This window comes from Nesoenas mayeri (genome assembly GCF_963082525.1).
Source record: "Nesoenas mayeri genome assembly, chromosome: 2".
Taxonomy (NCBI): Eukaryota; Metazoa; Chordata; class Aves; order Columbiformes; family Columbidae; genus Nesoenas; species Nesoenas mayeri.
The window spans coordinates 60,285,239-60,301,286 of NC_137543.1; positions in this window are offsets into that span (position 1 = coordinate 60,285,239).

The window sequence follows — 16,048 nt, forward strand, 5'->3', positions numbered from 1 at the left end:
TACTTGAAAGTCTCAGCCTTCCTCATTTACCCTCATAAGGTATCCCTCTAGCCACTTGACCATCTAGTTGACCTTCTCTACATCTTCTCAGACTATGTCTCCTTCCTCAGATGCAGAGACCAGAACTGGGCATAGTAACTCCAAAGCAGGCATGCTGAAGTTTCTTAAAATGGCACAGTGATGCCTTCTGTCCTGCTCTCAACATCTTTCTGTTGATGTCCAACATTTTATTGCCTTTTTTTTGGGCTACTGCTGCACAATAGTCTCAGAGAAGTGCAAGTGATGACTCTCAAATTCTTCTAAATTATAATTGCATTTTTATGATCTCAGGACTGCATATGCCAACTTCAGGGTAGTTTTCCTTAACCAGAGCCTTCTCTGCTTGCTTATCTGCTACCTTTTTACCCACTTACAAAATTTGTTAAGACTTTTTGGCATTCCTGGTGAATGACTTGGCTTTTGACCGCCTGGAAGAGTGGAATTGGCTGCAGGCTTGCAGAGTTCACAGTACAATGAACTTCAAATCATTGATAAAGAAGCAGAATGAAGCTGAGTCAGTCTCTGGGGAACATGACTGTTGACTTCTCTTGATCCTGAGAACTGTTCATTAAGCCTTGTTGTTTGATTCATATTTTTTTAAGCTGTGAAAGATTTTTTTTCCTCCAGTCCTGTGACAACTGTTTAATAATAAAAGGCTTTAGAAAAATCTGTACAAAGTATGTCTGCTGGATTTTTTTTTTTTTTTTTTTTTATCCACATACCTATTGATACACAAAAAGGAACTCTAGAACGCCAATGAGTCAGGGTTTCCTTGCACAAAAGTCCACGCTGGCTTTCCTCAGAGATTCTTTATTTACATACTTGCCACTGTTTAAGAACAAATGGCAGTGTCGAGGTTAAATGGATTTGGATACCAAAATGCCTTAATCACAGATAAGTGCAATTTTATGAGTTACATGACTTTCCTGAGTTTTGAGAGAGATGGTGCAGTCAAGAAGGGTCAGGCAGGTCAGTGCAGCATTCCCAGCTGTATGATGCACAGTCCAGGAGGGGTCCCTGGCTATCTCTTTGAGTCCCTCTCAGGATCCTCCTCCTCATACCTAAATAGACTCCCCTCTCATAAAACACTGTGATCTCTCCCCACATAACCTTGGGGTCTCTACCCTATGCACCATGAGTCACCCTCACTCCATCAGTTATTGGATCTGCAGGCAATACCTGACTGGCACTACCCTTTCAAATCTGTGTCCTGTCCCTGCCTGTGGCCATGGACTTGGCTGCTTGCAGCACTGTGGTGGCTGACTGCATGTGAGCTGCGATAGTTTATTCTACCAGTGCTGGGTGTACTTTTCTTCACAGAAGAGTTCACTGGGAAATCAGTGCAGTCCGCTTGCTTCATGTAGGGGTGGCAGTGCAACGGCAGGGACTCTTCTCTGAATATCCAGGGTGGTATTAGCAATCAGGGCACCAATGAAAGAGCTTGAACTGTCCCTTGTGTTTCAGGTGCTGCTTAGAGTCCTCCATAGGTGACAAGGATCTCTCTCTGTTGGGAGATGGGATCAAATATGCTGGGCCAATGCACCCCACCCAAATGGTGCAACAAACATGGGAAGAGTTATCACAGAGATTTCCCACAACTAGCTTATTTTTTAATGATGCAGAGCTGGAGGGTTTAAGTAGTGGTCTTTATTTAATATAGCTGTAATAGTACTTCCTTCTCATCTTCCCAAAAATGAAATATCAAGCTCCTCAGGAACAGCGAACTCTTGGCAATGTGGCTTTGACAGGTGTTGCTAGAAAAGAGTGGGCCAAATTGGGAAAAACAACACATGAAAACACTAAGACAGAAGGGCATCCCAAAATATGGCAGTTATCACTCTTGATTACTTTTGATTGATGGTGGCTAAAAGAAGCTCATAGCTATGAGCAAGAAAAGATTCTTTCCTAGACTGATGTCTGCTGTCTTCAAGAAGGCAGGCTATTGTAATTTTCTGAGGTGCAGGAAGGGGAAATCTAAATGCTTTTGCATTCAATATCTAACACCAATTTATCTTTCGAATTCAAATTATCCACAAGACTAAATTTTGTCTAGAAATGTAGATTAAAAAAAGGTAAGAACTAAATTGAAGATAGCTGTTCCTCACTGAATGCTATTTATATCAGAATTAAGCTGAAGAGACAAAATGTGAGAGTAAAGCGGAAAAAACCAGGATTTTTTTTCTGGATTCTTTTTCCTAAACATCTGAATTTAGGAAAATGGAAGTAGTTAGAAACTCATCTAGTGGTATGGTGAAGGAGTACATCTCACTTCTAGGTGTTATCTGGTGTTTCAGTCTCCACCATAGCCAAGTGGCAGCTAGACTTCTTAGCTAATCATTCACAGGCAGCTGTGTAGAAGAAAAAAAAGGTTTGCATTACTCCAGCCACCTTCATTTTCCCATGCTGTACTTCTTAGCTGGACTACTTCATGTACTATCGTGCAAAGAATAATTGTGGGCACACTAGAACAGAACTGGAATTTTAATTTGAATTTTATTTTGATGTGACTATAGAGAGTTACTGTCACCAGACTGGTCTGCACAAATAACACATTTCTCCATCTGGTTGCCTAACAGGAAATAAAGAAAAGCAAAATCCAAACATTGCAAGGCAGCTATACGGTCACTTTTATTCTAAGCAAACTCTCAGTTTCTTCAAGTTCTCAACTCCATTTTTAGCATAAAGTAAAAAAGCAATCAAGAGCAATGTTTGTATCAGTAGTAGTATTTCATAGAATCATAAGATGGTTTGGATTGGAAGGGACCTTAAAGATCATCTTGTTGAAATGCCCTTGCTCCCAGGTTGTTCAAAGCCCCATCCAACCTGGCCTTGAACACTGTTAGCAATGGGGCATCCACAGCTTCTTTGGGCAGCCTGTTCCAGTGCCTCACCACCCTCATGGTGAAGAATTTATTTTCTATATCTAATCTAAATCTATCCTCTTTCAGTTTAAAGCCATTAACCCTTGTCCTATCGCTACATGCCCTTGTAGAAAGTCCCTCTCCAGCTTTCTTGTAGGTCCCCTTTAGGTACTAGAAAGCTGCAGTAAGTTCACCCCAGAGCCTTCTCTTCTCCAATCTGAACAACTCCAGCTTTCCCAGACTGTTTTCATAGGAGAGGTGATCCAGCCCTCTGAGAGAATCACGTCCCTTGAATTGTTGGTTATGCTGCTTTTGATGCAGCCCAGGGTATGGTTGGCTTTCTGGGCTGCAAATGCATGTTGCTGGGTCACACTGAGCTTCTCATTAACCAACACTCCCAGGTGCTTTTCTTCAGGGTTGCTCTCAGTTCATTCTCCCCCAGCCTATGTTGATGCCAAGAGTTGCCCTAACCCTGGTGCAGGAATCTGTGTTTGTCCTTCTTGAACTGCATGAGGATCCCACAGGCCCACCTCTCAAGCTTGTGAAGGTCCCTCTGGATGGCATCCCTTTCCTCCTGTGTGTCAACCACATCACATAGCTTGGTGCTGTTGGCAGACTTACTGAAAGTACACTCAATCCTGCTGTCCATGTGTCTGACAAAGATGTTAAGCAACACCAGTCCCAACACTGACCCCTGAGGTACGCCACTCATCACTGGTCTCCACTTAGATACTGAGCCATTGACTACAATTCTTTGAGGGTGACCATCCAGCAGTTCCTTGTTTACCAAGTGGTCCATCCATCGAATCCATGTTTCTCCAATTTAGAGACAAGGATATAATGCAAGACAGTGTTAAATGCTTTGTACAAGTCCAGGTAGATTATATCAGTTGGTCTTCCCTTATCCACCAATGCTGTAACCTCATTATAGAAAGCTGCTAAATTAATCAGGCACAATTTACTCTCAGTGAAGCCATGATGGCTGTCACAAATCGCTTCCTTATTTTCCATGTTCCTTAGGATAGTTTCCAGGAGGATCTACTCCATGATCTTGCTGGGCACAGAGGTGAGACTGACTGGCCTACAGTTCCTTGACTGTTCTCCTTTCCTTTCTAAAAATAGAGATTATGTTTCCCCATTTCGAGTCAGTGGGAGATTCCCCAGACTGTTACATCTTCTCAAATGTGATAGATAATGGCTTAGTGACTTCATCTGCCAGTTCCCTCAAGACCTGCAAATGCATCTCATTTGGTTCCATGGACATGTGCACCTTCAGGTTCCTGTGATGGTCTCAAACCTGATCTTCTCCTATAGTGAGTGGTTCTTCATACTCCCAGTCCCTGCTTTTGCTTTCTGCGACTTGGGCAGTGTGTCTAGTGGACTTGCCAGTGAAGACTGAGGAAAAAATGTCAATGAGTACCTCAGCCTTCTCCATATCCTGGGTAACAGGTAACAGGTAACAGGTCTCCTGTTTCTTTCCAGAGAGGGCCTGTATTTTCCCTAGTCTTTCTTCTATCACCAAAATATCTATAGAATCTTTTCTTGTTGCCCTTGATGTCCCTGACCAGACATAATTCTATCAGGGCTTTATCTTTCCTGACCTGGCTGCTCACGCAATTTCTCTGTATTCCTCCCAGGCTACCCATACTTACTTCCACCCTCTGTAGGCTTCCTTTGTGTCTGAGTTTGTCCAGGAGTTCCTTGTTCATTCATGCAGGCCTCCTGGTGTTTTTGCCTGACTTCCTTTTTGCTGAGATGCATCACTCCTGAACTTGGAGGAGGTGATCCTTGAATATTAACCAGCTATCCTGGGCTCTTCTTCCCTCCAGGGCTTTATCCCATGGTACTCTACAAAGCAGATCTCTGAAGAGGCCAAAGTCTTCTCTTCTGATCTCCAGGGTAGTGAGCTTGCTGTGCGCTCTCCTCATTTACATAAGAATCATGAACTCTGCCATTTCATGGTCACTTCAATCAAGGTTGCCCTTGAGTTTCATGTTCCCCACTGGCCCTCCTTGTTGGCTCTTCTGTCATTTGGAAAAGGAAGTTAGCAGTAACATATTCCAGGAACCTCCTGTTTTGCTTATGTTTTGCTGTATTGTGCCTCCAACAGATATCTGGGTGTTTGAAGTCCCACATGAGGACTAGGACTTGTGAACTTGAGGCTGGTCCTATCTGTCTGTAGAAGGCCTCATCTGCTTGGTCTTCCTGATCGTGTGGCCTGTAGCAGACCCCCACTACAATGTCACCTGTCCCTGTCCTCCCTTTAATCCTGACCCATAAGCTCTCAGTCTCCTTCTCATCCACCACCAGAGTTCCATACACTCCAGACAGTCATTGGCACAGAGGGTGACAGCCCCTCACTGTCTCCCCTGCCTGTCCTTTCCAAAGAGCCTATATTGTTCCATTCCAACACTCCAGTCATAGGAGCCATGCCACCACATCTTGGTGATGCCGGTAAGATCATAGCCTTGTAGGCATGTGCTCTTCTCTATCTCCTCTTGTTTATTCCCTATGCTACCTGCATTTGCATAGAGACATTTATGTTGGGCCTTTGATGAAGCTGACTTACTGTCTGGAGTGGCTGGAATTCCTTTGTGTTGCTCTTCAGGATCTTTTCTGCTCACTTGTGAGCCTTCTCCAGGCTCTGGGTGTCGATTGCTGGAACTGGCATCACACTGTTAAGAGTGGGAAGGATTGAGGTTCCCTTCCCATGGCAACTTAAGTTTCAATTTCTTTCAACAGAAGAACTCCTCTGATAATAGAATTAACAGAGTCATGTACGAAGTGGCTTTTAGCAAGTAATGATTGTAGTTTGTTAAAACCCTTGATGAATGTTTTAAAACAATGCTGTTACTGCAGGAAAATACAAATTGAGAACTCTCTACCCGGAAACATAGAAAATCAAGCTGGTAAACGAATAGGTTTTAGTTCTGTAATGAAAGAGTTTCAGCCTCAAATTTTGAATTTAAATCAATGTAACCTTAACCTGCAGAAACGGAAAACTGTGAAGAACAAGCATTGTACCAACTTTGAAAGTAGGACAGGAACTAAATGTAGAATTCAGCATGATATAGTGTTTCTTAAAGGTAAAATTGTAGTCATGCTGAGATGTATGATTGACAGTGGAAAATATCTTTGGACTACTGAAAGATCAATTTTAATTGGAAGTTAGGTCAGATGTAGGAAAGTAACTTTTGGTAAGCAAAAAATTATACCTGAAACAAGATTCTAAGGCTTGAGGTGACCTTAAAAAGTCTCCTAATCCATCTGAGTACTCTTAGGCAGGATCAACTATAGCTAACCCATTTCTAATATATTTAAAGTGCTCTTGGAATTCCGGTAACAGAAAATTGTTTGCCATCACTTACTACTTTCCAAATATTATTATTATTCTTAACTTTAAAAAGTTAAGACATTCTTGTCTTTCCTTACTTGCAATGGAAACGTGCTTGTTCTGTCCTTCTCAGATATGGAGAGGAGTTCATCCCTTTTTTTTGCAATTACTTCATTAAGAATAGAAAACCATTGCCATAAACTAAACTTGCTCTGTGTTTCCTTCTACAAACTTGAACAATTTTTTTTCTTTTTCTGTAGAAGAAATGCTTTTTAGACATTGCTGTTACACTTCTTTAAATTGCTTTTTATTTCTATTGCAGTACTGTATTTAATCTGAACACAGTACCTCAGAAGAGGTTTTGTTTTTGAATAGAGCAGAAATTTCACTTCCTGTGTCCTATGAAGTTTTTTATATATATATATGTGTATATATATATATATATATTTTTTTTTTTTTTTTCCCCTCACGAGCATATTATTGGTTATATCTCGATTTACTGCTTGAGAAAATCATTATTCTAGGGTCTTAACCCCTTGTTTTTCTAGATACGTCCTCTGATGGGACTTGCTACATCTCTCATCTGGTTTGTATATGTGGCTTTTATGCTACATTTGAGCCAGCAACATACAGCAACCGGCAGTGCTGAGGGAGTCAGTCATCTATGATGATGCAAGTTCTGCAACAAATGCCTTGTTCTTATAGGACTCTCAGCCAGTAGTTTTGTTTTCATAGAAGCACACTGCCTACAGATCCTTCTGATTTCACTGCCTCAGCACGCTAAAAATCAAGACACGAGTCAAACATGGATCATTAACCACAAGTCTCCTAGAGTGATCCTTTCAAAAGCTGCAGCATCACTGACCATAACTCCTATTGAAAATTCCTGTAAAATCTCAAAGCTATGACTACCAGTCGTTGCTAGAGCAAAATTAAAAACTGTTTTAATTTTTCTCCTTTCCAGTTAGTGCCAATTTGATTCTAATGAAGCTGAGGCATTCACACGTGACTTAAGAGTTACTAAAAGACACGTTTTCTCAGCACTTACGAATCTGTGATCACCCCATCAACACTTATCTACTCCTGTCCTGAACCAGTCCTGACTACAGATCAGCTGATAGAGGTAGGCCCTTTTTGTGACGGTTTGAACAAATATGCATTGAAATAAGAAAGATTTATCAAAGAGGTAATTTTCATAAGGTGTTTTGGACAGTAGAGAAAATGTGAAGAGGCTCTGAGTATACTTGTGGGGGAAGATGTCAGATTCTGGAATAGGCACGACACCACTACTGGTTTTGATGATGATGATGATGATTATTATTATTATTATTATTTAATATTTGGAAAATATGTTGAGAAAGTGATTATATTCTTCAAAGATTTCTGGAATCCTTGAAAGAAAAACCTCACTGGGATGCCTGTGAGCAATACACTTCATAAACCTCTGCTTTATCTTTCCTCAAGTTTCTTGTAACAAGCTTAACATGCACTGATGTCTACAAAAAAATTGACAACAGGTCAAGATCCCATCATGCTGAGGTTCTTGCTTCTCATGCTGGCCAATACTGTCTCATTGTTTTTCCCTAATCTGTCTGTATTGATCCACTGTGTCTTGTTTTATATGCAGATACTGGGCTCTGTGGGACGGGAATTGAGTTTTTATGTTATATCTGTGCTTGGGATGTTCCATGAAAAAGATCGATACATGCTACAGCAAAACGAATTACAGAAATTCTGTTACCTGTTTTCTGTAGTTCTACTGTGTAGTCAATGTACTGCCAAATCGATCTTAATCAAAAGTGCTTTCAGCATGAGAGACTCACGCAGTTACATTGCACAGGAACATATGATCTTTCACAATAATCTTATTTGCACCTACTGCAATTTGTTACAGTTGGGCAAGGCAATGTATTAACAAGACCCAGAGCATCTCAGTTTAACTCTGAGTTTGGCTCTGTTTCAGCTGAGGGATGGACCAGGGAACTTCAGGAGGACCTGTCTACTCCAAATTAATGTAAGAGTCTATGGCTTTTTAAAAGTTTTCAAATAATTCCTCATTTTTGTTCAGAGAAATTTTGCACAGTGGGTTGATATGTTCTCATTTTCTAGGCAAAGATGTGCTGGTGGTTGGAAGGGTTGCATTACTGTTTTGTCTGTTTTCTGCTCGAAGGAGTGGCATAGTTGTCTGTCTTATGGTTTTAAAGGTACGAGGCTCCTCAATGCTGGATCCTTTCAGGACTGACTCAGCCTTTCACTCTTCTGAGAAAAGTAAACTGCAGTTTTCTGTACATGTATTTTTTTAGCTGTCTCCTTAGAACCCCAATGTTTTAACCATTTGGACACTATGCCCCTCTTTCACTCCATCCTACTACTGTGTGGCTTTCTGTATACAGGTTTTATAGTTAAGCGTCAGCACTGGTCCAGCAATACACACTTTGCAAAACATATAGAAAAAGCCCCAAACCCTCTTGAACGGATTAATTTGGTAGCATGCTTGAGTAAGTGAGTTAAACAAAAACATGCTAGTTTAAATTTGAAGCCTTAGAAGAAAGGTAAGAAGCAACAGTGACTGACTTTAAAATAATCCATTTCTTAACAATCATTTATCAGGCAAAATGTCAGAAAAGATTAAAATAAAGAACTTTGACTCTTCTGTGCATGATTTTTTAGGCTCTTAAAGTCCAAGCTTATTCTGACTGTCAGGAGTACAACTAATGAAGGGTTTTCTGAGGACTTTTGCTGTGTTCCTTGGAATTATAAAAGAAGAGTGAAAAATGAACATTCTTCTTGCTCCAGTAGTGATCTTCAGACATTCCTAAAATGCCTTAGCTCAAGCTGCTTTACAGCCATTTCACAAATTTGACTTGGCAAGAATATTAATCATTTGACCTTCATTTCAAGTTTACTTTGTGCTCACAAGAGCAATGGGTAGTGATGAGGAATATTATTTTGTTCCTAGTGGCAATTAGGTTGCTTGGTAGCCACAGTACTACTTACCAGGGGGAAATCCTGTCTAGCCATCAGTAAATTCCATTCAGAACATTTACATTTATGGACTCTAGTTCTTGCACCCTCTGTGATCCTCCTTTTGTTCTCAGCAAGTGCTTTAAGTACTCCAGACTACCACTGGGTCAAAAATCTGCACAGTTTGTAGTAGTAAATAGAAAATATAACATCCTTTTCGTGAAAACTAAACTAAACGTACACAGAACAAAACCACCCGTACTGCAGGATATAAAACAATCACATAGTCACCTCATGGCAGCAAAATTACTGTGTACACATATGCAGGCATGTCGCAAGAAGAGCCAGAGGCCACGAATGCATTGCAAAGAGTAAGTTTTATTTTAGTTACCTCTCTATTGGGGGATCTTCAAAGTAGCACCTAAGCTCCCAGGCAGAGGTGACACCGATGGGGACACAAGCATTGGTAGGTTCAGCCCTTCTGGAAGATCACCAAGACCACCGAGCTCACCTGCATTTCAAGGCTTCAGGTAGGCACAGCCTCCTGCTCTTTCTTGCAACAAAACAGGAATCTCAGACATAGTGATAAGGTGTCTTAGAGTTTCTCACAGGCCTATGTTATCTAATGCAGAGATTCTACTCATCAAGCACACAAGGTCAGTAAAACAATTAGTGTGCTTTTTCTACAGACAGGTGCAAGTCACTTGAGCGTATTTACATTTAACTAATCTCCTCGCCAAATTTTCCACTATATTCCCATACATTTACCATGCAGAAGGATGTGCGTATTCCTCTAAATCCCTTAAGACTAGCCACTGTGAAAGAAGAAATGGACATTAAAATAAACCAGAATAAACAGATTAGTGTTTTAAAATGGTCTGGCAATTTCTAATTCTCAAAATAGTAAAAAGATCTCTCAAAGTGAGAAAATTTTACGCTATGCTTTCTGCACACCAGCAGAAAAGGCTCAGGAAGAGGCAGAGTGTCTCAGCTGAGTTACTATAAAATATTCTGCAGCTGTCATTTTCCATTCTTTTGTAGAATTTAATTAAAAAATAAATGTTCCTGTGAGGAGCACTTATGTGCATCGGGCTCTTCTCCTGGCTGAAGCCCTCTCAAGCTGTGTCTTATCAGCGTGTGGTGTTCCTACATGAAGACATTTTGCAGTATCAGACTCTGCAAGGTGCTGAATATACTGGTGAAATATTAAGTTTTTATCTTTATCTTATAATGTGTGTACGCACATACATATCTATATTTGTAGCTGTATCCTTATCTATATATCTGCATCTCTCTCTCTCTCTCTACATATGTATGCATATGTATTATGTATATACATTTTTATAAATATTCATAGATGTACACTGCAGACAAACATATATAGATATATATTTAAAGGCTTTAGAGGTGGTTCTTTTTTATTTTTGTCTGTTTTTTTTTTTTTTAATTATTTTTTTAATTCTTCTGTAGAGATCTAGCTCATTTTAGAAAATTCTTCCATGTTGCTCTGCTTTGAAAATAACCACATTGCAAGCTTAGAGAAAATAGACTCTGAAATACAAAGTCAGGAGAGGTGGATAGAATTTCAATCTGCTCTGTGAGAACATAAGGATGTTTCAGATGAGAAAAATATTCCTGTGCCGATGCCTTACAAACAAGAGGTTTTTAATGATTTCTCTCTGCTTTATATAAGCTTGGTCCTTGGTTAAAATGTATGGTTCCTCTACTGCATCTAGTATATACATCACTCCTTTTCTGGATCTGGAGTGCTGTATTGTGGTACTCAGGAGAACTTTCTTTGATCTCCAATCTTCTGCCCTAGAGTTTCCCATTCAGCCTTTTTAGAAGCTGGTTTCAGATAAGTTCCTTATACTGAAGGTGTTTGTGATTATTCTTTAATTTTTAATATCTTTCTCCTGTCTTCAAAATAACCCTTTTATTTTGATCTTCCATTTATTGAGGATTGGCGTTTACTTTTCCCTTTTGTTTGAGTGACACATAACTACTACAGTTTATATAAATACAAATAATGTCACATGGCCATTGGGAAATATCTAATGCAGATAATACAATACATAACAGCAGATGAACTCTCTAACTATTTTGTTAATGTAGAAGGAAAGTCTTACTCTAGTTAGATTTAATTTCCTTGTCTTTAGTTTGTATTTTCTAAGAAGAAATCATGAATGTGAGCACACATGCGGTACATGAGGAAAAATGTCTGTTTTATATCTTCACATTTTTCAAATTATCTGACTTCTACTGTGTAAGCCGCTGTGTATCTGTCTATCTTATGACGTCTTCCAGTAAGTTCGTATCACACAGTGGATGAGTCAATTTACAGTACAGTCCTCGCTATGGTCTCCACATGAGCATTCTGCAGTTGATGCTGTAGTTGCTGGTATTATGGTCCAAGAAACCAGGCTATCTAGATGGACAAGTGGTGGTTCATGGTTTACATTTGTTTCCTTTCCTGTTTCCTTGCTCCCCTGCTGTGATCTGTCATTGCCTTTGACTTTCCTGAGCATGGTTCCCAGCTCCAGCCATGCCACTGCGGGTGGTACTGCTCCTCTATGGAGCATGTACATGTAACAGTGGCTCTTTCTGATCCACTGAGGCTTCCTTATATCAGGCTTCATGTTTTCCAGTGAACCCTTTATTTCATGATTCAGAGGAGAGTCCACGGTGTGCCCCCCCAAGAAACAAAAAACATGTCCCGAAACCAAAACCCAAAATCCCAAACCAAAAAAAAGGCCACAGATGTGGGCAACTCATGAATAAAGAGAGGAAAAAAGACTGCTCCACATTCTGTGGCATGCTTTTCTCACAATTACGTTTTGTCTGTTGCTTCCAAATATTTCGGTGGTATCATGCTGCACTGTTGGAATTGCAAGGCCAGCTAAAATGTAGGGGAAGCCCTGTACTTTATGAAGAGGTTTTTTAGATCAGTTCTCTCCTTATGTAAACATGTGTGTATTGCACACCACGGTGCAGACCCAGAGTGAGGCATTCTAGACTTTGGAAGGTCTCCCTTTCCACCTGCTGTGTTTCCAAAGTACCAGTGATTCCATCAGGCTTCCCTTAACACTTACACAGTTTCCTGCCTGTCAGCAAGTTTCAGGCATATATTTTTCCCTGAAAGAGCACAGAAGGGCGGCTGTGACCTGTAGTCTTTCTTGAATTTTTGCACTAGTGTTGAGCACTCCAAAAATGTACATATAATCCATAGCAAATCAGTGTGTTAGCAATAGGTTCATTCCTAGTGAGGAAAAATAACCTAAGGTAACAGCTGAAATTTATCATAAACATAGTTATACTATGGCTTGGTAGCCAAAGTTGTGAAAAATGTGCCCATCCCTAGTAACTGAACATATCAACAGCATCCATTTCAAATACTGAACATTACAAAATAATAGTTATAAATGAACCGCATATCAAGATTTTGCAAATAATTAATTTAACCTCTGAAGAAATGACAAACAAAACACAACTTTAGAAGCCAAACTGTTGCAAAATTCCTTAGCCTTCTGCCCAGAGGCTTCCTTTTTCCCTTCTCACTGTTAAGCAAATTACAGTCATATCTATATTGTAATAATTGAAATGCAAGTTTGTTGTTTAAAACAACTGAGTGATTGTAGCAACTTGATCTGAACTTGTTGCCTCGTTTTAATGATTCAGTGAATTCCAGTATATGAGCTCTGTAAAGGTATTCTAATGAATGTCTGTTTCTCTATGGCATGGCAGAGAATCTGTTTAAATGAATCAGGAAATCCCAGCTTGCTGCTATTAGATAAAATGTATTCCAATAAACAGAAAGCTTTCTGTCTGTCTGCAGTGAGTAAACAGCATAAGTACCTTTCTGTATTAACATAATGGTTTCTGCTCTTAAAACTGGTACATTTTTGAAAATTGAAAATACCAAGAAAATAAGACTACTTTCTCTTAAACATAAGCGTCTAGATCTTTTAGGATGTAATTAGATGATAGAGATCTCTTGATCTATGATGTTTTTCACCTTGACAGTTTTTCTTGGAATCAGAAAGTGAAAGAGTTAATTTTAATGAGTTTGTATTTGTAAAAGTCTGCACACACACGAAAAATCTCCAACTGTCACAGCAGCCAGTAATTGGCAGAGAGATGCTTTGATAAAGGCAGGAAGAGATCCCTGCTGGTTCAAGACAGGTGGACATCAACTTGAATCCAATTTACATCTTAAAATGCACAATAAAAAAGATTTGCATTATGTTGCCTAAATGAAAGGGAGCTCTTAGTCTAAGCTGCTCATTTACTTTTCCCTCTTCCTTTTTTTTCTTGCCCAAACACTCAAACTCTCTGTTCCTAAGTTTTAATGAAGATACCTTGCACATCTGCTGTTTGAGGTGGCTATTTACTTGACTAAGACTCAAATCTGAACTCACACTGAGCTAAAAAAGAAAACCCAAACTGATAATTGGACAGACCTGAAATTGGATAGCCTGCTTTACCCACAGCTGGAGTCAAGTGAATGTATCTCCAGTGTCAAGCTATTTTTATTTGGTTGCCTGGTTGAGGTCTCTTGCAGCTCTTACTGGGGCTTAACAAGACAGCTGCAGCAGAATGCGCCTGCTCTCAAAGGTAGAAAAAAGGGTTCCTAATGGGCACCTTTGGACTAAGTGATCCTAGCTACGTTTAAACGGTTGATCCATATTTAAGCTGTTAATTCAGATCCAAAGTTCTACTGCATTCTAAAGTTTTCTGATTAAGAGTGAGGGAAAAATAGGTTTATTCTTGTTACAGAATGAACACTGAAGAAAGGCAGATGGGGAGTAGATGGATAGTCTGAGGTTTTTTTCCCCTGTAGTTCCTTACCCTGTGTGACTCAGGACTGATGAAAACTGAAAGCTTACTTACAGAAGCCTAGGAATTTTTTGTTTGTATGTTTACAGGTAAAAATTCCAATCTTGCAATTAGCAATGTGAAGTCTGTCAAGCCTATTCCAAATTTGTACATGTACCTCAAGTTAGATTCATACTGACATTCCACTACTTGTTATTTGATGCTGAGTTGACATTCTTTTAAAAATATTTCTTCATTTACAAACAAGGCTGTTCAGTAATGTAAATACAGTCCATTGTTTTGAAATGTAACTTTCCTTCTTACATGATGCATGCAATTTCCTATTTGGTAAAACTCCTTAAAATGTGTCTATGTATGATATCAGAAAAATAATCTAATAATGTGCATTATGGCATATTTTAACTCTTTCGAATTTTAGGGAACTTTTATCTAACTTCAGCATGCATGTAAAACTGAAAGTTGAAGTGAATGGAGCTACTGAGTACTTTGGGTGAAATATTAGGCCACTTAGGTGTCTGAGCACAGATAGTTTTCTAAAATTTTTAAGAACCCTTTGTTTCTCAGGTGAAAATGTCTTCAATAGAAAATGTTGGCAAATGTATTTTGTTTCACATGCTTCTGTATTGGTATAGCATAAAATGTATTCTACAGTTTATCTTTAAACATTGAAATGCACTTTCAGGCTACGTAAAAACACTGACAGAAATGCCTGGTTCCATCCAGCCTATCTACATTGATTTCCCTTTAGTGGAAACTAGAGTTTGAAGAAAAAAGTTGACGGGGAATCCTTACAGTCGTCTTAATATTTTGCAAGAAAACACTCCTGAAAATGGAAGCATGGGTACAATTCAAGTATTTGGGCTTGGGCCTGCTCCTTTTTCAAGTGTTGAAGGAAAGGACCTGGCCCACATGGATCTGGAAGAAGCTGTCTCTCTTCTAAGACCCCAGCTTTTATTCTTGTATTTCCTCCAGTGGATGTGCTTTGAGGCACAGCTCAAAGTCACTGCCCTCCTATTAAATATTTTGCCTTTGAAAACTCACCTATGACTACTTATCTAGAGAAGAGTGATCAAGATCCAAGATAATGGAGCTGCCTCTAATTGTGCAATCTGAACCTTATCAATGGTGCTGAATGGAACAAAGTAACAAGGATACATTAGCTTCAGTCTCCCCAAGGGCCCCTTCATATATTCTGTATGTGAAAATCATGTATGACCTTGTATGGGTTGACCTTGACTGGATTCCAGGTGCCCACTAAAGATGCTCTATCACTCTCACAGAATCACAGAATGGTTGGGGTTGGAAGGGACCTCTGGAGATCATCCAGTCCAAACTACCTTTTAAAGCAGGTTCACCTAGAGCAAATTGCACAGGAATGTATTCACATGGGTTTTGAATGTCTCCAAGGAAGGAGACTCCACAACCTCTCTGGGCAGCCTGTTCCAGTGCTCCATCACCCTCAAGGTAAAGAAGTTTCTCCTCATATTCAGATGGAACCTCCTATGCTTTAGTTTGTGCCTGTTGCCCCTCATCCTATCATTGGGCACTACTGAAAAGACTCTGATCCCATCCTCTTGACATTCAGCCTCGAGATATTTATAAGCATTGATTATATCCCTTCTCAGCCTTCTCTTCTCCAGGCTGGGCAGACCCACCTGTCTTAGTCTTTCCTCATAAGAAAGATGCTCTAGGCCCCTAATCATGTTTGTAGCACCCTGATGGACTCTCTCCAGTAGTTCCTTGTCTTTCTCAAATTGGGGACCCCAGAACTGGACACAGTGTTCCAGATGGAGCCTCATCAGGGCAGAGTAGATGGGGAGGATAGCCTCCCGTGACTTGCTGGTCACACTGTTCCTAATGCACCCCAGGATACCATTGGCCTTCTTGACCACAAGGGCACATTGCTGGCTCATGGTCAACTTGTTGTCAAACAGGACTCCCAGGTCCTTCTCTACAGTGCTGCTTTCCAGCAGGTCAAGCCCTAGCCTGTACTGGTGCCTGGGATTATTCCTCA